Source organism: Capra hircus, chromosome 5 (assembly GCF_001704415.2).
Source record: "Capra hircus breed San Clemente chromosome 5, ASM170441v1, whole genome shotgun sequence".
Lineage (NCBI taxonomy): Eukaryota > Metazoa > Chordata > Mammalia > Artiodactyla > Bovidae > Capra > Capra hircus.
In genome coordinates this window covers 101,336,659-101,358,652 of record NC_030812.1, presented here as the reverse complement: position 1 = coordinate 101,358,652, position 21,994 = coordinate 101,336,659, and the positions used below count along the sequence as shown (strand labels likewise).

Below are 21,994 nucleotides of genomic sequence, written 5' to 3'. Positions count from 1 at the left end.
TTCTGGCCGATTCTCCTGCTCCAAACTCCTACTTTTCTTTGGTTGTAAGAATTACATTGCCAGTCCTGCAACTGCCCCCAGTAAGTATAGTGCCAGAATTCCTGGGCAGGATAGATATTCAGAGTCTTGGAACCTGTTCTGTGGATTCTGTGACAATGAAAGAGAGGAAAGAGCTTGAGGAGCCCCTGACTGGTGGGCACCCCCACCAGTCAATGAACCAGAGCATTATGGTGGGGAACTCCTCTGACTTGGTTCTCTGTGTCAGAGGGTTCTCATGCTCAGGGGCCCAGGGGAGACTGATTCCCATGTTACAGAGTCTAAGGTCTCCCACCTGCCTTTAATTGTTGCTCCTCATTAGTGAGGTGTGGATCCCAGGACTGTTTGATGCCCAAGGAGAAGGGATGAGCCAGGTCCTCAGAGGCTGTCTTGGCAGGGCAGCTCCCTGATAACCCCTGGCTCTGCCTTGGGGCCACACTGGCCAGAGTGGAGCTGACTCATCTCAGGACAAGACCCAAGGGAGCCCAGTCACTGTCTGAGGCTGGAACACCATCATCTGGAACTCCCAGAAATGCTGGCTCAGGGGTTTCTCTGTGCCCAGGACCTTCTCCACACCCTCTTGCCTTATTCTCCCTAGGGACCAGAACAACCTCAAATCCTCTCCCTGGCATCTTCTCCCTGCCTGAGGTCCTCTGCCTCATCCTGGGGGCCCTTCTCTTCCTGGTCCTCATTATCCTGGTGACTCAGCTGCTCAGATGGAGAGCAGAGTGCAGAGGTGGGCTGCAGGGGGACCTGGGGACCAGGGAGAGTGTGCAAGCAGGAGACGGGGCAGGTGTGAGGAGGGGAACCTGGGCCAGGTCTCTGTTCTGAGTCTGTAGACTCCATGTGCTCTGTGCTGCACTCTAAAGGCTGAGTGTACAGAGGTTCTTAGGACTAGGGTGTGAACTCTCATATGATGTGGGCTCTTCCGTGAGAGAAGAAAGAGTTGAGCCTGAGCTGTGGATTCAGGTCAGATGAGGAGAGAAGGTGCCAACATGACGCACGGGGTGGGAGATGATGCTGAGGTCCCAGCAGCCCATGTGAGAGCACCGGGGAGATGAAGGGTGGGCCTGCTGGGTCAGGGTATCTGGGGAAGCTTCTCTGACCTGCTGGGGGATCTCTCAGCCTTATCCAGCTATGAAGATTCTCTTGCTGAAGCCGTTTATGAGGACCTAGATCACCTTGTGTCACAGAAAGAGGATCTTCTGGGCAGCCCAGGTGGGTGTCTCTGCCTGCCCTCCTGGGACCTCTGGTTGTCACCACCCACTGGCTGTGCACGTCTTCTCAGTGTCTGCAGACCTCACGTATGCCCCAGGCTCACAGAGGCAGCTCTCCAATGTGGCAGGATGGCCTCTCAGAGCCCCATGAGCCCCAAGTCTCCATCTACACTGCAGGAGCCAGGCCTGTCTCCATGTTTCTTAGTCTTAACACATGTTCCGTGGGTGTCAGGCGGGTCATTTCTGTGTATTCTGTGATGTTTTTCTCCACTTTACGATTCCTGTCTGATGACTCAGTGAATAAAATGCCGTGTTACATGAGGGACGATGAAGACAACCATGACCACAGATCTGCTCCAGGTAATAGAGGTGGACCCGCTGCAACTGGAGGCTGGGGAGGAGTTTCCCTCATAGAGATGAGATGCGAGGGAAACAGTCTTCCTTTGATGGACCAGAGGGATCCCTTGTGTCCAGATGGGGTCTGTTCTCCCCCTTCTTTAGCTGTTCTGCGATGTCTTATGCTGGGGCTGGGCTCTCTGTGTCTGTAGTCACTCCCGTTCAGTCACAACAGGCACATATTTAAAAGAAAACATTATCTGGAAACATCTCTAAAATCATTGTGGGTGGTGACTGCAGCCATGAAATTAAATAACACTCGCTTCTTGGAAGAAAAGCTTTGACAAACCTAGACAGTGCGTTATAAATCAAAGACATCACTTTGCTGACAAAGGTCCAAATAGTCAAGGCTATGGTTTTTCCAGTAATCATGTACGGTTGTGAGAGCGGGACCATAAAGAAGGTTGAGTGCCGAAGAATTGATTCTTTTCAATTTTGGTGCTGGAGAAGACTCTTGAGAGTCCTTTGGGCAGTAAAAAGATCAAATCAGTCAATATTAAAGGGAATCAACACTGAATACACATTGGAAGAACTGACGCTGAAGCTGAAGCTCCAATACTTTGGCCACCTGATGGGAACAGCTGACTCATTGGAAAAGACCCTGATGCTGGGAAAGATTGAGGGCAGAAGAAGAGGGTTGAGATGGTTGGATGGTGTCACCAATTCAATGGACATGAACTTGGGAAAACTCTGGCAGATGGTGAGGGACAGGGAAGCCTGTCATTTTGCAGTCCTTGGAATTGTAGAGTCAGACATGACTTGGTGACTGAACAACAACAACACCTGGAAAACATAATTTGTCAAAATTGTATAGTAATGCTCATTGGTATAAGAGTTGCTTTGAGATATGTAATTTTAATCAGGAAATAATTGTTGTTGTTGTTGAGTTGCTCGGTCATGTCTGACTCTTTGTGACCCCATGGACTGCAGCACGCCAGGTTTCCCTGTGCATCATCAGCTCCTGGAGCTTGCTTGAACTCATGTCCATCGAGTCGGTGATCCTATCTAACCATCTCATCCTCTGTCATCCTCTTGTTCTCCTGCCGTCAATCTTTCCCAGCATTACGCTTTTTCCTAATGAGAGTTTTTCACATCAGATAGCCAAAGTATTGGAGCTTCAGCTTCAGTATCAGTCCTTCCAGTGACTATTCAGGATTGATTTCCTTTAGGATTGACAGTTTTGATCTCCCTGCAGTCCAAGGGACTCTCAAGAGTCTTCTCCAACACCACAGTTCAAAAGCATCGAAGAAAACATTCAGCCTTCTTTGTGGTCCAACTCTCACATCCATACATGACTACTGGAAAAACCATAGCTTTGATTATATAGACCTTTGTTGACAAAGGAAGTATTGAGATGTATAAAATCATTTGTTTGGTTTATGGGCACACCAACATGAAATACAACCTTAGAAAAAATTATGTTGCCACAAGGAGTGACTGGTACCTTTGTTTAGTGGCTCAGAAACTCTGGGTCAGAAGGCTTAGGTATTTCCCAGGCCAACACACTTCCTGTGGTTTCATCTGACCCCTGCTCTGCCCTTGGAAGCCCTAGATCGGAGGACTGATGCCCCTGGTGAGGATTACGATGATGCTGAAGAGGTACCATTGCCTGGGGCTCCTTCTACCCCTCAGGGGAGTGAGGAGGGAGTGCCCCCAGAGAAGGTGGATGCGATGAGCTCCTCTCAGACAGGTGAGTGGAGTTAGCTGATCTCTCGCAATCTTTGGTCTCTATCCTAGAAATGGTGAATTTGAGCTGCTCAGTATCTATCCCTCCTAGGTATTCCAATTTTGGATGACCTCAAATAGTTGATAGCATCATCTTAATCTTATTCCTTTCTTTAATGCTGTCAGACTCCTGGGGAGAGAGGAAGCACTCTAGTATTAGTGTCACTCTAGTATTAGTGTCTGCGTCTGCATGGCTTTATCCTTCATGTGCCTGCATTAAGACTTGTGGATTACTTGAGCATATTTACCTAATACAAAAATAGAATAACTGAATAACCTTTTGTGCTGTCTCATATGTGAAATGCAGTTAGAGATTTTAAAGACTATGTTAGTATTGGAATTTGTAAAGCATTTTTATACTTTAAAATGCACTCTGACCATAGGTCAACCCAAATATGTATAAAGCAGATGGTATATATGGTCCTAAAAATCAAAAGCATGATGGTGGATTATGGACTTAGAATTTGTGGGCAGGTTCATGTCAATCTGCTCCAGACATTTCAGCGGCCAAGGAAATACACTCATTCTCCATGAAGGGTATTTCTCCATCTGAGGTTCATGTGTTTCCTGGGGGAGGGGCAACTGCAGAAGGATCCCGTGGTTGCTTTTTGTGGGCTTTGGGGAACACAAGTCAAGACCACCAAGAGCAGAGTTGGATGGTCAGTGAGGAGCTGAGATTTCTCCAGATGTGATCTTCTACCCCCCTCTCCTTGTTGATTCAGACCTGTTAATTACGAAAAAAGAAAATTTTACACTTCTTCTAGAGACTCTTCCCTTCTTGGGCATCTCCTTGGTGATTGTATAGACAGGGAACAGATCTCCTGTAATCCAGGATTTCCCATTTAAGTTGAGACCTCAATGGGCTGAATCCTTTTTTTTTTGGGGGGGGGGGAGGGGCAGTGCTGCAAGACTTGCAGGTCTTAGCACCTGAAACAGAAATTGTACCTGGGCCACAGAAGTAAAAGCACCAAGTCCTGACCACTGGACCACTAGCCAATTCCCGGGCTGGATCCTGAGAAGACAGCCCTGATCCATCCTCACTGAAATAAACATGAAATAGCCTGAGCCTCCCTGAGCACACCTGGATCCCAGGGATGCTTTGTCATCATCATTTACTTGACTGACTTCCACCGCAGGGCTCTGTCAGGTCCCTTTGTTTCAGTTCTAATCAAACTTTTCGTTCCTACTTCAGGTTCTTCTCTGAATATCTCTAGAGAGGCGGCTGATCCTAGGGAAGAAGAGAGCCCCTGGTTGCTCCAGTGGGAGGAAGCGGACACTGGATACGATGATGTTGAACTAAGTGCCCTGTAAACATCCATAGTTACTTTCCCATGATGTATTAAATATGAGATGTTGTCTCAATATTCTAATTGCCCATATTTCAATAGAGTAGTGCTGACCTATAATTGTATTGTATGGAAATTGCTCATAATGAAATATTCTCAATAAAGTAACTTTTTGCTTTGTTGACAATGGCAAGATTCATTCCAAATGCTCTTAGAGGATTGGTACTCAATTACATTTTCCTTCTAAGGAAATACCAGATGAGTGAACTGACTTGTCTCACCTCCCCCAAATGCTAATTAAGGCATGACTTCACTCAGGCTCAGAAGTCCCCCAGGTCACTCTTCCTTAGACAGCAGATTCTAAGCTTTGTCCACACTCACACCTTCATTCTTAGCAAGGTGAACTTGTGTGGGGGGCGGAAATCCTGAACCTTCCTATATGCTCTTCCCCTTCCTGGAGATGTCACACCATCTGTTTTTATTCAGTTATTGGGCACCAGATGGGGTGTGAGTTTCAAAGTCGAAGGTAAGAAATTGGCTGGTGGAAGAGAATGCATACAGCTTTCCTTACCCTGCCTAAATTCTCAAGGCCAATTAAAAATCTCACTCTACATAACTACCTCTTCCTTTTAATCTCCCATTCCCCAGGTTACTTTTTTTCTGTTTTTTCCTCAAGTGCATACAGACTCTTTATCTCTCTTCTCCCATGTCTAGTTGGTTATCAAATCCTTTTAAATCCAGTCTTGCCTCTCCATCACTTCCTGCTACTTCTTCAGGATGTTGTCATTTCTTGTCTGTCCAATTATCTAGCATTTAAAGTGAATTATATCAGCTTGTATCTCTCTCCAAGTTGATGAAGGGCAAATTGGTGCTAACTCACACCCTGTATCCAGGTGGGACAAAGAGAAAGTGTTAGTCCTTCAGTCATGTCCGACTCTTTGCCACCCTGTGGACTGTAGCCTGCCAGGCTCCTCTGTCCATGAGATTCTCCAGGCAAGAATACTGGAGTGGGTTACCACTCCCTTTTTCAGGGGATCTTCCCCACCCAGGGATCGAACTCAGGTCTCCTGCCCAGCAGGCAGATTCTTTACCATCCGAACCACCACTGAGGGGCATCAGGTGGGATAAAGGGGCAAGAAATTGGAGAACAAGACAGAGGGGATCTAGAAGAAGGGATATAGACAGAAAGATCAGTAATTTTTGGCTATTTGAGTTTTATTCATGTCAGTGGAGGAGTCTGATATGACTGAACTCTTAGAGGAAGAATTTCAGACCAATAAGCTTCTCTGAAAACATGTTGTTTAAAGAGTGCTTTGATCTGGTAACTGTTGAAAATGTAAATGTGATCCTGCTGTGATTCTTCAGGGTAGAGAGAGCTGTCTTGCAGGGGTGACCAAGTAAACAATACATTTCCACAATACCCCTGACTCCTGTCCCATTCCATTGTGGACATGTGGAGAAGCTGCTGAACTAATAAAAGACCTGAGAGTGCTGGCCTGAGTATGATTTGTGGCCAACCTGTTATTTAGTTGATGGCCCTGGATGATGTCCAGGGCTCCAACCTACACTCATGCTTGTAATCTCTGTAATTTTTTTTTTCTATGCTGAGGAGTAGAGATTCCTAGGGCTTCTCCAAGTGTAGCTCACATGGCCATTTGCCATTGGGAAGTGATGAAATAAGTGACAGAGTAAAGTGTACCCATCAAGAATGTTATATTTTATTCCTGATTCATGGTATCAATGAAGCCAAAATAGCTGGTTACTATAATTTTGGGTGATAAAAAGCATATAAAATTATGGGAGAGGAGAGGAGGACAAGACTTCCCACCTAGACCTGGCAGAGTCTCAGGATGAGCCTATTATGGATTGAGTGCTCAAAACCAGCCAGGAGTTGGTGAATAGACTTTTGGACTGTTTAGATCAGGGAGATGAGGGCAATCAGTCCAAGTTATCCATGTTGCCTGTGAAGGGGCCTTTTGTGAGGGGTGGTTTTGGAGGGTTTATCATTTCAGGGTCTGTCACAAAAACTAGGAAACTTCTCTGCAGAGTATTAATTATGACAAGGCAGCCAGAATGTCATGTGGGAAAACTATTTACAGGAAATTCTTTCCTATCAGTAGTGCACTTAACATGTTAAGCTTGGAGGCCTGTCCTATGTTATTTGGGAAGACCCAGTGAAAGTCTCTAGATTTTTCTGAAACCTCACAGACACTTACCACACATAAATACTTTATTCTGGCAGAGTGGAATAAGTTACAAAGCCATGAAAATGTCAGGGATTGTTTCATGGCAACTTTCAGTGTAAAACCCTATGTCACAGGTAATGATATGATTTCTACAGAGAAAAAAAATGCCTTTAATCATAGTTCCAAATAAAAATAATAATTATGAAGAAGACAGGATTCTCATTTATTTGAGAAACAATATTACAGAGACGTCTTTCAAGAATTTCTTGCTTCAAACATGGCGCTACATGGTGCTAAGCTCCACATCGTCATATCCAGGCTCTTCTTGTCTCAGGACCAATGAGGACTCCTTCTCCTCCGCCCCAGAGTCGACAGTTTCTCTCAGAGACTTCAGAGAGATGCCTGAAACAGTAAGGAGAATCTGGTTTTAGTGGTGACAAAATGACAAGACACAGCCTTTGACGGAAGGATAGCAAAAGGGGCCACAAAGTATCTGAGGTGAGGGGGAGCACCCAGCATTGTCTAAAAGTCTAGATTGAGCTACTGCATACTGACTCAGCTACTCAATGCAACATCTTCTCTGGACATTGGCAGTTGGAAAGAAGATGGACCAATAATGGCAAGGAGTGGAAAAGAGATGTGCATGCCTCTTCTACACCCGGCGGGTCTGATTTCTCAAGAAGTGGAGACAGGAAATGACCTCTGTAGAGTGCCTCAGATGCCCTCTTCCGAGCACCTCAGCAGCAGAACCAGCCTGACCTACAAGCTTCATGAGAACACTCTGGGTCCTCTGTCAGATGCCAGAAATGGGCAACTCAACCAAATTCACAACTTCCTGCTCCCCAGGGACCACATCCCCACATATAAGCGGAAATCTTAGTCCTTGGGAATGGGTCTTCATCTGGCAATTGAAATGAGAGAAAATTTTTTCTTGGTTCCCATCTAGTGCTGAGATTATGATTCTCTATTTAAGGCAATTGCAGATTCTGTTTTAATAGTGAGCAATAACTTTAAATATATGGTTACATAGATTTCTCAAAACAAGTTTTATAGCTCATAAATTTAATTTACACCTTCATTAAAAACATTTCAGATTAGTTATCACAATTTGAAAAATCCCCAAATTTATTGTCAGAACATATATTTCAATTTAGGGTATGAAAATGGGAACAAAGCCTCTGTTACTCATACAAATGTGTCTTTATCCAATTGATGATGGACATGGACAAGAGAACACAGTATGTTCTCCTCTCAGAACAGATGAAGTAGCTCCAATATTCCAGAGATAAGGAAAAGTCAATAATACCTGGTATATGTGGTGCATGCATGCTCACTCGTGTTTGACTCATTGCAACCCCGTGGACTATAGCCCACAAGGCTCTTCTGTCCACAAGATTTTCCAGGCAAGAATACTGGAGTGGGTTGCCATTTCTTTCTCCAGGGAGTCTTCCTGACTCACGGATCAAATCCAAGTCCCTTTTGTATCCTGCATTGGCAGGCAGAGTCTTTACTACTGCACCACCAGGGAAACCCAAACAAGGCTGCCCCAAGTTCTGATAGTAAAGAAACACTGACTGTTGGTGAGTCAAACTCATCTTCTCCATGATGATGAAGTCAGGCTACTGAGCTGTCGACTCACCAGTCTGGGAATACCTGGAACCACCTCTATCGTCTGGGAAAAAGTTATTCTCATTCGTCCCAGGGAAGAAAGGATTTATGGGATCAACAACATCAACATCAACATCACCAACATCATCATAACCATTTCCTATGGTATTGATGTTCTGTCCTGGAGGCTCTAAAAACAGACAAGTACTTAGGTGAAAAAGCAAAATATGAGTTGAACTGATGCTCCAAGTCCCTTCTGAGGCAGAGATTCAAATAAAAGACAAATATATACTCCATATTCCAGGGCTGTTAAAGGCATGTAGTTTATCTCAGTGTGCTCAGAAATCATTCAAACCTTCTAAATATTCCAATATATCAGGGTCAATCATATTTTTCTAATATAGTCTCTCATATCACAAAGCATCAACAAAATCTATAATGCTATGAGTTTCAGGTACTCTTTTTGAGCATGTGGTACAGAGTTGTAACACATACTATGCACATAAAAGTGACTGGGGAGCATGAATCTGAACCAAGAGAACCCAGGTGTCTGTGTTGCTCTCTGAAGCTCTGGGAGACACAGAGCTGGTGGAGAGGGATCCTGGACATCTATTACTCAGAGACAGGATATTCCACCATCCCAGTCACAGGACGCCTGGGTTTCAGTCCCTTCTAGTCCTTGGTTGACCTTAGGATCCCACCTCCAGAGGTTGTCCATCTTTACTAACTGGAGAAGATCCAGGAAGGCATTCTCCTTTCTCTCTGTGTGTGAGCATGCTCAGTCATGTCTGACTCTTTGTGACCCCATGGACTATAGCCTGTCAGGCTCCTCTGTCCATGGGATTCTCCAAGCAAGAATACTGTAGTGATTTGCCATGCCCTCCTCCAGGGAATCTTCCCAACCCAGAGATCAAACCCTATCAAGACACAAGACACCCTCTTGTGTCTTCTGCATTAGCAGGTGGAGTCTGTATCATTGCACTACCCGGGAAGCCCATCTATGTATAAGAGGCTACCCCAATTCCAACAACAAGAAAAACTGACTGTTAAGTGGGTCAAAACTCATCTTCTCCACACGATGAAGTCAGCTACTGAGCTGTCAACTCACTTATCTGGGAATAACGGGTGCCACCTCTGTCCTCTGGGGAAAAGTTATTCTCATTCATCCCAGGGAAGAAAGGATTTACAGGAACAGGTAACTCATCGGCATCATCATAACCATTTCCTGTGGTGTTGATATGCTGTCTCAGAGGATCTGTAAACAGACACGGACTTAGGTGGAGTAGCAAAGTATGTGTTGGACTAAGTGATGCCCTAAGTCCCTTCTAATGCAGAAGTTCAAACACCTGATGAACATAGACTCTATATTCCAAGGTCGTGTCAAAGGCATGTATTTGATCTCACTGTGTTCAGAAATCATTTAAATCTTTTAACTATTTCAATATATCAGGGTCAGTCATATTTTTCTAACATGGTTTCTCATATCGTAAAGCATCAACAAAAGCTATTATGCTATGAGTTTCAGGTACTATTTCAAGCATATAGTACAGATTTGTAACACATACTGTGCACATATCAGTGACAGGGGAGGATGAATCTGAACCAAGAGAACCCAGGTGTCTGTGGGCTCTCTGAAGCTCTGGGAGACACAGAGCTGGTGGGAGGGGTATCCTGGACATCTGTTACTCAGAGACAGGCTATCCCACCATCCCAGTCACAGGATGCCTGGGTTTCAGTCCCTTCTAGACCTTGGTTGACCTTAGGATCTCACCTCGAGGGGTTGTCCATCTTTATTATCTGGAGAAGACCCTGAGAGGACATTCTCCTTTCTCCAGTTCCTTGTAAGAGTTTCTGGTAATTGGTAATTAATAGCACTGATCACTGCATATATTCCAGGGCTTATCAATAGCAATATTTTTGTCTCAATATATACAAAAATCCATGAAATAATTAGAATATCAGACTGATTCTGATCCAACTATAGTTTCCAATGTTCTCTTTAGCCACACAATTTTGAGTTTGTCAGTTTCAGATTTTTTTTTAATGGCCTTAAAATATTTAATGGTACATTAGATAATAATGTACTATTAGATACATGCATGCTCAGTTGCTTCAGTCATGTCCAACTCTTTGAGACCCCTTGGACTATAGCCTGCCAGGCCCTTCTGTTCATGGGGATTCTCTGGGCAAGACTAGTGGAGTCGGTTGCCCTGCCCTCCTTCAGAGGATCTTACTGACCCAAGGATCAAACCAGCATATCTTATCTCTCTGCATTGGCAGGCAGGTTCTCTACCACTAGCGCCACCTGGGAAGCACTACGTATTCAGTCTGTAACTGGGGAGAAGTGGCTGTGAATAAAAGAGAACTATTTCTGAGGTCATAGAGTGGGCAAGAGAGGGAAAAAGTTGTTGTGAACTAGAGAAAAGAGATCCTTCCCATCTTAATCACAGGAAGAGATCCTCAGACAAGATTCCTCCTTCACATCTCCGCCATCCAAGGGAAGACCTGCTACCTGGGGCAGAGTTGGGGTCTCCATCCTCTCCATCGTCTCCTGTGTAATATGGCAGCTTAGTTGCTGAGTCATCAGACAGGTTACCTGGTAGGGAGAAAATCATCACAGAAAAATGAAAACCTTTGCCCTGTCATCGTAGGACGCCTGCTGTCATAGTTTAGAGGAAATATTGAGACTTCAGACTTGTAGAGAGAAGGCTGAACTCCATGTGAAGTTGGCTTAGTAAGGTTGGGTCTCTGTTGAAAATAACACACAGCCAACTCATGATCAGAAGGGAGGGCATGGGACTTACCTTGGCTGTCCAACAGGTCCTTCTTCCCTGGTTTTATGATGTCATCAATCTCCTGGTACATGGCTTCATCAACAACATCTTCAAAATCAGATACCTCTGGGAAAGTAGCATGAGTTAGAGACTGACCCTGGAGTTAATCCCTTTATCAACAGAAAAAGCCTTCAGTGCTCTCCAGCATTGCCCCTTGGGAAACCACTCTGGGCTGCTCAGGCTCCTTTCTTAGCTACATGGAACAGAACTAGATTTCTTGACTCTGATCTTGATCTCATACTCAATATCTACTGGCACTGTTCACACGGGAAGTCATAATTCTCAAGAAATTTTACATTCGACCCAGGACCAAGGATTCCATTCTTTCAAATCCTGTTGTCTACAGTAGAAAAGGTGGGATTTTATCAGATAATGAGCATGGAGACCAATGCTTGTGCACTTCCTTGATGTCACAACAGACTCAATCCCTTTCCCACCACTTTCCAGATCATTTAGCATCCCTAAGGCCCACCTTGGTGCTTTGCTCTCCATCTGTGTAGCTGAATCCCCAGGATGATGAGGACCATGAAGAGAAGGGCTCCAAGGATGATGCAGAGGATCATGGGAAGGGAGAGGATGCCAGGGTCTGGAGCTGAGTCAAAGTGGACCATAGGGTTTTAGGAGGGTCGTAAGTCCAGAGAAACCCCTCTGTCCTCATCCTTCTGAGTCTTCAAGACCATGAAGCCACCATTAAGATACAATGGGTTTGCCTGAACCCCAAGATGTGATCAACAGAGGTCTTTCCCTGAGCTATGTCAAGTGTCTTCTCATTCTGGTTCTAGAGGATTGTTACAGGATGAAAGTTGGTAAAGCTCTGGAGCACTGCAGCTGCCACTGCTTAACAGGACTGTAAACATGAGATCGTTAAAGTTTTCTGTACTGATATGGGTAGTCTTGTTAAAATATAAATATATATAGTGCAGGTGCCTGAAAATATGGGGACTCTTCAATCACACTGCTCAGAGCAGCAGGATTACTTACTTCCATGGCTGCAGGGAACTGCTGTTCTCTCACCAGGTGAGAAGGAAAAAAGGAATGGATTACTGTACTGAGTTGATCATCAGGGTACGCCTATCATTATGGGCATATCATTCTCTCCCAGATCCCAGGAAATCAGATAATATCTTTTCCTGGAGCCAGAGCACAAAGCAGCAGGTTATCCCAGGAAGTGCTCTGGATACAAACTCACACTTGCCCTCCACTCACTAGGGCGGACCTGAGCCCCTCACTCACCAGCGCACCTCACACCAGCATCCTCCTCATGCTTGCAGTCGCTCTGCCCCCAGGGCTCCGCAGCACAGTCCCACAGGGAGGACTCCCGGCCCCCGCACCGCATCTCGTCCAGCCAGATGTTCCCATTTCCAGGGCCGAATGCCGCAGCCCCCACGGCTTCCAGGGCCTGGCCACAGCCCAGCTGCTGACACACCACCTCGGCCTCTGCCAGGCTCCAGGAGTCATCGCACACGGTGCCCCAGGAGCCGCTGTGCCAGACCTCCACCCGCCCTGAGCACTCGCTGTCTCCTCCCCTGAGTCGGAGCTTCTCTCTGTCTGAAAAGGCAGCAGCCCCTCCTGTGACTCCCCTGGTGGGAGGAAGGAGCCCCTGGGAGCCACAGGGGAGGGGGCGGGGCTGACGTACCTGTGCAGGGGGCAGCAGCTGGACAGCTCTGGTGTCTCCCTCCTGTAGGAGCAATGATGAGAAGTGCTAGATGAGGGACAGCTGGGGCTGGTCTTGTCCCCAAACAAGATTATCAAAGGTCCTTGGCTCAATCCAAACAACAAGTGAAAGCAGAGGCTTCATCATCTAATGGGCTGAGACATTAACTGCATCTTGACGCAAGCTGAAATTTCTTTATCTCTTTGCTGTTTACCAGGTCCATACCCCACAACGAATACAAATACATGGAAACAGAAACACAGCCCACCTTTTTCTAGATTCAGCCTAAATTCATCACTTAGACTGGAAGACATAAAATCACACTAACAACATCCTATGGGCTTGGGACAGACACAGAAACAGAACAGTAATTTACCTGCACATGAGATATAGGCTTCATCCTTTGAAGAGCATGAGTTGTATTTCCAAGGGTCAGAAGGACACTGCCAGAGAGAGGTATCAGTTTTCTGACAACGGATTCCATCTACCCACCGGGGTCTAGAACCTTCCCTAAGAGCAACTGAAGTGTTGAGACTTCCACTGTCCCCACAGCCAAGCTGTCTGCAGATCATGGACACGGTGATGTCTTCCATGGGGCTGCGGCAGACACTGCCCCAGGTCCCGTTGTAGAAAACTTCCAGCCACCCAGCACACTGCTGGTCCTCGCTCACCATCCTGAGGGCCAGGAAATCTAAGATTGAAAGGGAGAGGAAACAGGACATAGTGAACACCCAACTCTGTGCTCTGGGTTTTCCTCTCTCCAAGAATTTATGACTATACATCCCTGACCTAGTTGAGGAGATGTCCACTAGGTGACAAGAATGACATTCGTCTCCCTTTCATCTTAGTTTGTCTTTTTGTGTCTATTTCTACCACAATGATGTCATGGATGTGAATAGAGAGAAAGACCAATCTGGGTACCTGCAAGCTGGGAGAGCTAGATCCTGCTTCCTGGTAAAATCTAAAAAGGATCTGTGAATGGGATGTGATGCGGATACTGGGGTGGGGGGTGGGTAGGCAGAATAATGAACCCACAAATCTCTACATCATAATCTGTGGAACCTATGAATATGTTACCTTACATTTGAAAATGGACTTTACAGATGTTATTAAGGTAAAGACTTTGGGATGGTGAGATTAAGCTGGAATATTGTGAATTAACCACCTGAGTTCAGCCTAATCACCTCATTATTCCTGGTATCCTTAGATGGATAACCTTGCAAAGCTCCAGTTGGAGGGAAATGTAAGAAAAATGCTCAGAAGAGACATAGTTTGCTATAGATCTGAAGAAGTGGGCTCTGAGCCCAGGAAGGAGGTCGCATAGAAACCAGGAAAGGCTGGGAAGGGAGTCCTCCCTGTGCCTGCAGGAAGAACGCAGCTCTGTGAACACCAGGATGCTGGCCCACAGAGACCGTCAGCAGACTCCTAGCAAACAGAACTGAACAGAATAAATCTGTGCTTTCATTATAGCATCAATGGGATCTCTAGACTTTACTACCACAGGGAACTGAAGAGAGAGCTCTGCTGTTGTGTGGAAACAGTAAGAAACGGCTCTGCCAGGAAACACTGCTGAGAAGAAAGAACAAAAACGTCAGCCGCTGCAGGAGGCAGTGAAAGCACCTCGTCTTCACGTCTGCTGGAAACACAGGCTCCATGGGAAGAAGCCTCCTTCTCTGGTCCTTTCAGCATCTCTCCCTCAGGGCTCAGAACCCCATGCTCCAGCACCCTCCCCCATTCCCCAGCCTGTGGACAGTGTGCAGCACAGACCTGAGCAGATGACCCCCGCGTCCTGCTTGTGTCTGCAGTCGTGCTGCCCCCAGCCCCGGGAAGGGCACCTCCACACGTGGGACTCATTTCCTGTGCAGTTCAGGTCGTCCAGCCAGATGGGTCCTGATCCCGCACCAAAGTGAGCAGACTTCATGGCACTGAGGACGTCTCCACAGCCCAGCTGCCTGCACACCACGCGGGCATCTTCCAGGTCCCAGCCATCATCACAGATGGTGCCCCAGGAGCCCTGGTCAAGGATCTCCACTCTCCCGGCGCAGGGACCGCCCCCGTCCACCAGGCGGAGCTGTCTGCTGTCTGAGGAGAGAGAAATGGGACAATGGGGCGGTGACTGGGTGGTGAGGGGGGCGAGGGGACAGGGGGTCAGAAGGGTCTTCTTTCCTGTGGGACCCTCACCTGAGCAGTAGGGGGCGCTCTCCTCTGGGGATGCTAAGACTGCTGGTTCAGACACGGGGTACTTGCACTGGGGTAGCACCTGGGTCTGGTTTCCTGCAGAAACAGCAATGATTAGAGGGCTGGGAGGTTGAACAACTGAAAACTGATTTAAGCTAAATAATGATCTAGTGATGGAGCCTGAGATGGGAGCTATAACATAGCAGCAAAGTTAATGTAATTTTAATCTCTATTGAGAGTTCTGTGTTTTAGAATGCCAAAAATTTTCTTTTACGCTATGCATTGCCCTAAGAATGAATTACGTGTGTCTTTCTGAATTATGGTGTTCTCACTGTTTATGCCCAGCAGGGGGGATTGCTGGTTCATATGCTAATTTTATCCCCATGTTTTGAAGGACTGTGACTCAGATCCTGAACTCTTATTGCCAAATTCAGACTTAAATTGAAGAAAGTAGGGAAACTACTAGACCATTCAGGTATGATCTAAATCAAATCCCTTATGATTATACAGTGGAAGTGAGAAATAGACTCAAGGGATTAGATCTAATAGGCACAGTGCCTGAAGAACTATGGACAGAGGTTCATGACATTGTACAAGAGACAGGGATCAACCATCCCCAAGAAAAAGAAATGCAAAAAAGCAAAATGGCTATCTGAGGAGGCCTTACAAATAGCTGTAAAAAGAAGAGAAGCAAAAAGCAAAGGAAAAAAGGAAAGATATACCCATTTGAATTCAGAGTTCCAAAGAATAGCAAGGAGAGTCAAGAATGCCTTCCTCAGTGATCAATGCAAAGAAATAGAGGAAAACAATAGAATGGGAAAGACTAGAGATCTCTTCAAGAAAATTAGAGATACCAAGGAAATATTTCATGCAAAGATGGGCACAATCAAGGACAGAAATGGTATGGACCTAACAGAAGCAGAAGATATTAAGAAGAGGTGGCAAGAATACACAGAAGAACTATACAAAACTGATCTTCATGACCCAGATAATCATGATGGCATGATCACTCACCTAGAGCCAGACATCCTGGAATGTGAAGTCAAGCGGGCCTTAAGAAGCATCACTATGAACAAAGCTAGTGGAGGTGATAGAATTCTAGTTGAGCTATTTCAAATCCTAAAAGATGATGCTGTGAAAGTGCTGCACTCAATCAGTCAGCAAATTTGGAACATAGCAGTGGCCATAGGACTGGAAAAGGTCAGCTTTCATTCTAATCCAAAACAAAGACAATGCCAAAGAATGCTCAAACTACCACACAGTCGTACTCATCTCACACACTAGCAAAGTAATGGTCAAAATTCTCCAAGCCAGACTTCAACAGTACATGAACCATGAATTTCCAGATGTTCAAGCTGGATGTAGAAAAGGCTGAGGAACCAGAGATCAAATTTACAACATTCATTGGGTCATCAAAAAAGCAAGAGAGTTCCAGAAAAACATCTATTTCTGCTTTATTGACTATGCCAAAGCCTTTGACTGTGTGGATCACAACAAGTGTGGAAAATTCTTCAAGAGATGGGAATACCAGACCACTTGATCTGCCTCTTGAGAAATCTGTATACAGGTCAAGAAGCAACAATTAGAACTGGACATGGAACAACAGACTGATTCCAAAAAGGGAAAGGACTATATCAAGGTTGTATATTGTCACCCTGTTTATTTAACTTATTTGCAGAGTACATCTTGAGAATGTGGGGCTGGATGAAGCACAAGTTGGAATCAAGACTGCCAGGAGAAATATCAATAACCTCAGATGTGCAGATGACACCACCTTTATGGCAGACAGTGAAGAAGAACTAAAGAGCCTCTTGATGAAAGTGAAAGAGGAGAGTGAAAAAGTTGGCTTAAAGCTCAACATTCAGGAAACTAAGATCATGGCATCTGATCTCATCGCTTCATATCAAATTAATGGGAAAACAGTAGAAACAGTGGCTGACTTTATTTTCTTGGGCTCCAAAATCACCGCAGATGGTGACCTCAGCCATGAAATTAAAAGATGCTTCCTTCTTAAAATAAAAGTTATGACCAAACCAGACAGCATATTAAAAAACAGAGACATTACTTTGCCAACAAAGGTCTGTCTAGTCAAAGCTATGCTTTTTCCAGTAGTCATGTATGGATGTGAGAGTTAAACTATAAAGAAAGCTGAGCTCCAAAGAATTGATTCTTTTGAACTGTGGTGTTGGAGAAGACTCTTGAGAGTCCCTTGGACTGCAAGGAGATCCAACCAGTCAATCCTAAAGGAAATCAGTCCTGAATTTTCATTGGAAGGACTGATGTTGAAGCTGAAGCTCCAATACTTTGGCCACCTGATGTGAAGAACTGACTTATTTGAAAAGACCCTGATGCTGGGAAAGATTGAAGGCAGGAGGAAAGGGGATGACAGAGGATGAGATTGTTGGATGGCATCACTGACTCAATGGACATGAGTTTGAGCAAACTCCGGGAGTTAGTGATGGACAGGGAGGTCTGGTGTGCTGTGGTTCATGAGGTTGCAAAGAGTTGGACACGACTGAGCGACTGAACTGAACTGAACTGAACTGATATTGTTCTCCATACTGGCTGTATCAGTTTACATTTCCACCATCAGTACAAGAGGGTTCCCTTTTCTCCACATCATGTTTAGTAGTAATCATTGTAGATTTTTTTATAATTACCATTCTGACTGGTATGAGGTAATACTTCATTGTAGTTTTGATTTACATTTCAAGAAGGAGGGGATATATGTATACATATAACTGATTCACTCCTTGTACAGCAGAAACTAACACCACATTGTAAAGCAATTATACTCAATTAAAAAAAATTATGTTACATCAGTTCAGTTTAGTTCAGTCGCTCAGTCGTGTCCGACTCTTTGTGACCCCATGAATTGCAGCACGCCAGGCCTCCCTGTTCATCACCATCTCCCAGAGTTCACTCAGACTCATGTCCATCGAGTCCATGATGCCATCCAGCCATCTCATCCTCAGTCGTCCCTTTCTCCTCCTGCCCCCAATAATCTATCTCTAATTAAAAGATGCAAAATAAAATCTTTTTTGAAGGATTTCTATAATTTTCTACATCTACGTCTATCATTTTAAAAATACTTACATAAAAAAGATCTCCTGGAAAACCAAGAGGAAAAAAGAGACATTGGAAAGTATTCCCAAAGGTATTCAGCTACTAGAGTTATCTGGCAGAGAATTTAAGTAGTCGTGATTACAGTGATTATAGAATTAGTTGACAAGATATATCTTGTCAAAAAAATGATAACAAGAAAACAAATGAAAATTCTAGAGCTGAAACTTGCTGCTACTGCTGCTGCTAAGTTGCTTTAGTCGTGTCCGACTCTGTGCGACCCCAGAGACGGCAGCCCACCAGGCTCCCCCATCCCTGGGATTCTCCAGGCAAGAACACTGGAGTGGGTTGCCATTTCCTTCTCCAGTGCATGAAAGTGAAAATTAAAAGTAAAGTCACTCAGCTGTGTCTGACTCTTAGCGACCCCATGGACTGCAGCCCACCAGGCTCCTCCGCCCATGGGATTTTCCAGGCAAGAGTACTGGAGTGGGTTTCCATCGCCTTCTCCAAGAGCTGAAACTTAATAACTGAAATTAAGAACTAGAGAATGAGTGTATCGGCACATTAGATCAGCACAAGGTAGAAACAGTAAAATAGAAGATCAGAGGACAAATATTTGTCTAGAATGCAGGTCACATGGTAAGTGTCCGGGTTATATTGCTGTGTAACAAAGTTTTCCAAAAATGTTAGTAGCAGTAGGAGAAAAGAAAAGAAACAAAAACAAAAAACAACAACTTCATTTTGCTTAAGACTTCCTGGGTCAGTAACTTGAGACAGACAAACTTGGCAGTTCTGTCTTGGGATTTTCATGTGGCTGCACTTAGATGTCATCTGGAGCTGAAGTTGTCTGAGAACTTGCCTGAACTGTGGTTACATAAGGAAATTCCCTGTAGTATTTTAAGGGTAAAGATACATCATGTCTGCAATCTAATTCAGAAAGATTTTACATATTCAGGGAGAAATGGGGCAAGAGGCAAACCAAGAGGAAAAGAGAAAGACAGAAACAGAGAAAGGAAGATTAAAGTGAAATACCAACACTGGGAAATCCAGGTGAAGGTCATCTGGAAAGTTTTATTATTGCAACTATTCTTGCAACTTTTCTGTAAATCGCAAATTAGGTCAAAAGAAAAAAAATTAAAAGGTGAAAACAAGGCAGAGAAAATTCATTGCTCAGACACTTACACAGGGAAAAAAAAATACTAGTAACATTAAAAAATAAAATGCCTAGGAGACAAAACCTAGTAGAAGATGAGCAGATCTTCCGAGAGAAATTCAAGACCGAATTGAATAGAGGAATGTATGGTGTCAATGAGTTGGAAGACTCAACATTACTATAGTCAATCATCCTCAAATTAATATTCGGATTAAATCTAATCTCAGTCACAATACCTTAAGCTTTTTCGGTGAAAAATGATAAGCTGATTCACAAGTTTATACAAAATGCAAAGACCAAGAACAACCAATACAGTTGGCAAGACAAGCAATGAAGACTAAGTATAAAGTAATTCCTATAAATTAAAAGTTTTCAGACTTATTATAAAGTTACAGTAATTAAGAAAACATGCAAGGGTAAACAAATGATACAATGGAACAGAGTAGAGAGTCTCAAGAAAGACTCAGACATGCATACCCTTCTGTTTATTACAAAGTGGCAGTGCAATCTGGAACAGTGTCTTTTCAGAAAGACCTGAGTCAATTGGATGTCTGTATGAACCCTGACAATTATCTTACACAGATATCCATACCAGAAGGAAAGTACAACATGCAAGAGATAAATAATTAAACTTCTATACAATACTCTCAGAGAATGGTTTTATGGTGTAGGCAGAGTTATTACAATGCGGGAGACCTGGGTTCAGTCCCTGGGTTGGGAAGATCTCTTGGATAAGGAAATGGCAACCCACTCCAGTATTCTTGCCTGGAAAATCCCACGGACGGAGGAACCTGGTAGGCTACAGTCCATGGCGTCACAGAGTTGGACACGACTGAGCAACATTTACTTTGTTTTAGAGTTATTTGTAAAGGGATATGAGAAGCACTAAGGGCTTCCCTGGTGGCTCAGTGGAAAAGACTCTGTCTGCCAGCACAGGAAATGCAAGAGACTCAGATTCAGTCCCTGGACTGGAAGATCCTTGGAGGAGGAAATGGCACACCACTCCAGTGTTCTTGCTGGGAAATCCCACGGACAAAGGAACTTGGTGGGCTACAGACCATGCAGTGGCAAAGAATGTAGCCACTGTAGCCAAATGACAGAGTGACTGAGCAGCGACTCAAACATTAAATAAATTAGATAAAATAAGAAAATAAATTAAATAAATTAAATACAAAAGGAAACATACTGCATGATTTTATATACACTTCAAACACTGATGAAGTATTCTACAGTAGAAGTTAGTAAGTGATTTTCACTGGAGAGGAGGGAGAGCACAGTTATGGGGAGGCAACAATAATTCTGTGGTGCTGGGAATGTTCTCTTTGTTGACTTGGACTGGAGAACATGACTGAAGTCTACACTTATTGCTTATACATTGTTTTCTATGACCACGTGTAAATAACAATGTTGTTTAAAAATATATTATTCCTCCTCCCCATCCTGGGAGGGGGGTTCAGGATGGGGAACAAGTTTATACCTGTGGCGGATTCATGTTGATGTATGGCAAAACCAATACAATATTCTAAAGTAATTAACCTCCAATTAAAATAAATAAATTTATATTAAAAAAAAGAAATAGCTCATCTGGAATTCCATCACCTCCAAAAATATATACATACATTATTCCCCTTCATACTTTTTTCCCTGACCTGAAAAACAAATGAAGAATAAGAAGAATCATATTTCACCATAGAATATCTGACTTTTGAAGCCAGTTTTCCCTCACTCTCTGCTCTTGGAGACATTTCACTCCAGGAGCATCCTGAGTACCAGTAGTTCTTGTCCCTCTCTCTTACCTGAGCAGATCACAGAGGCCGTGTTGCCATGGAAACAGTCAGGGACACCCAGGGCAGTCACAGGACACTCCCACAGGAAGGACTCCACCCCCAAGCAGTGAAACCGGACTGTTGAGATCTGATCACCTCCTTCCATAAAGTGTGGTCCTCGGGGGGTGGAGATGGCCACTCCACAGCCGAGCTGACGACAGACAACATTGGCATTGGCCAGACTCCAGTGGGAGGCACAGAGCGCTCTCCATCGTCCAGAAATGTTCATCTCCACCTGCCCCTCACACTGAGAGGTCCTGTTTGTCATGAGCCGGACTTCTGAGTATGCTGGATATGAGATAACAGGATTTCAGCATAATCTAATGATTTCTCACCTGAACAGAGTGTGCAGGGAGGTTAAGTCCTGACATGCATCTCACCTGAGCAGACAACTTGAGCAGCTCCACTGTGGTGACAAGGGCCCCCTGGACAGGGCACTCTGGGGCAGGACCAGAGCTCAGGCTCCTTCCCCTCACACCTGAACTCTTCAGCCCAGACCTGGCCATCGGACTCTCTGAAGGGCACGTGTCCCAGGACAGACACAGCCTTGCCGCATCCTAGCTCTGCACAGATGACCTGGGCAGTGGGGAGTGCAAAGTTCCTATCAGACACTGGGATCCAGTCTTGTTCGGAATGTACTTCAACTCGCCCAGAGCAAGGTCTAGCTCCTCCAGCTAGACGCACAAATCCTGAGAGAAAAACAATGAACCTAGTCAATGTTCATGGACCTTGCTTGACAATTGAAAACAGTATGTCCCAGGCATCACTGTAAAAGCTTTTATTTCCTAGGACAGGGAAAAGGGAGAGAATTTGACAATTATCATCATAACTG

At 44.7% G+C, this 21,994-nt stretch overlaps 1 pseudogene; it reads right to left on the bottom strand.

Annotated features, from left to right (window-relative positions):
• The window catches only part of LOC102185816, a 298,507-nt pseudogene that overhangs the window by 261,327 nt on the left and 15,186 nt on the right, over positions 1–21,994 (bottom strand).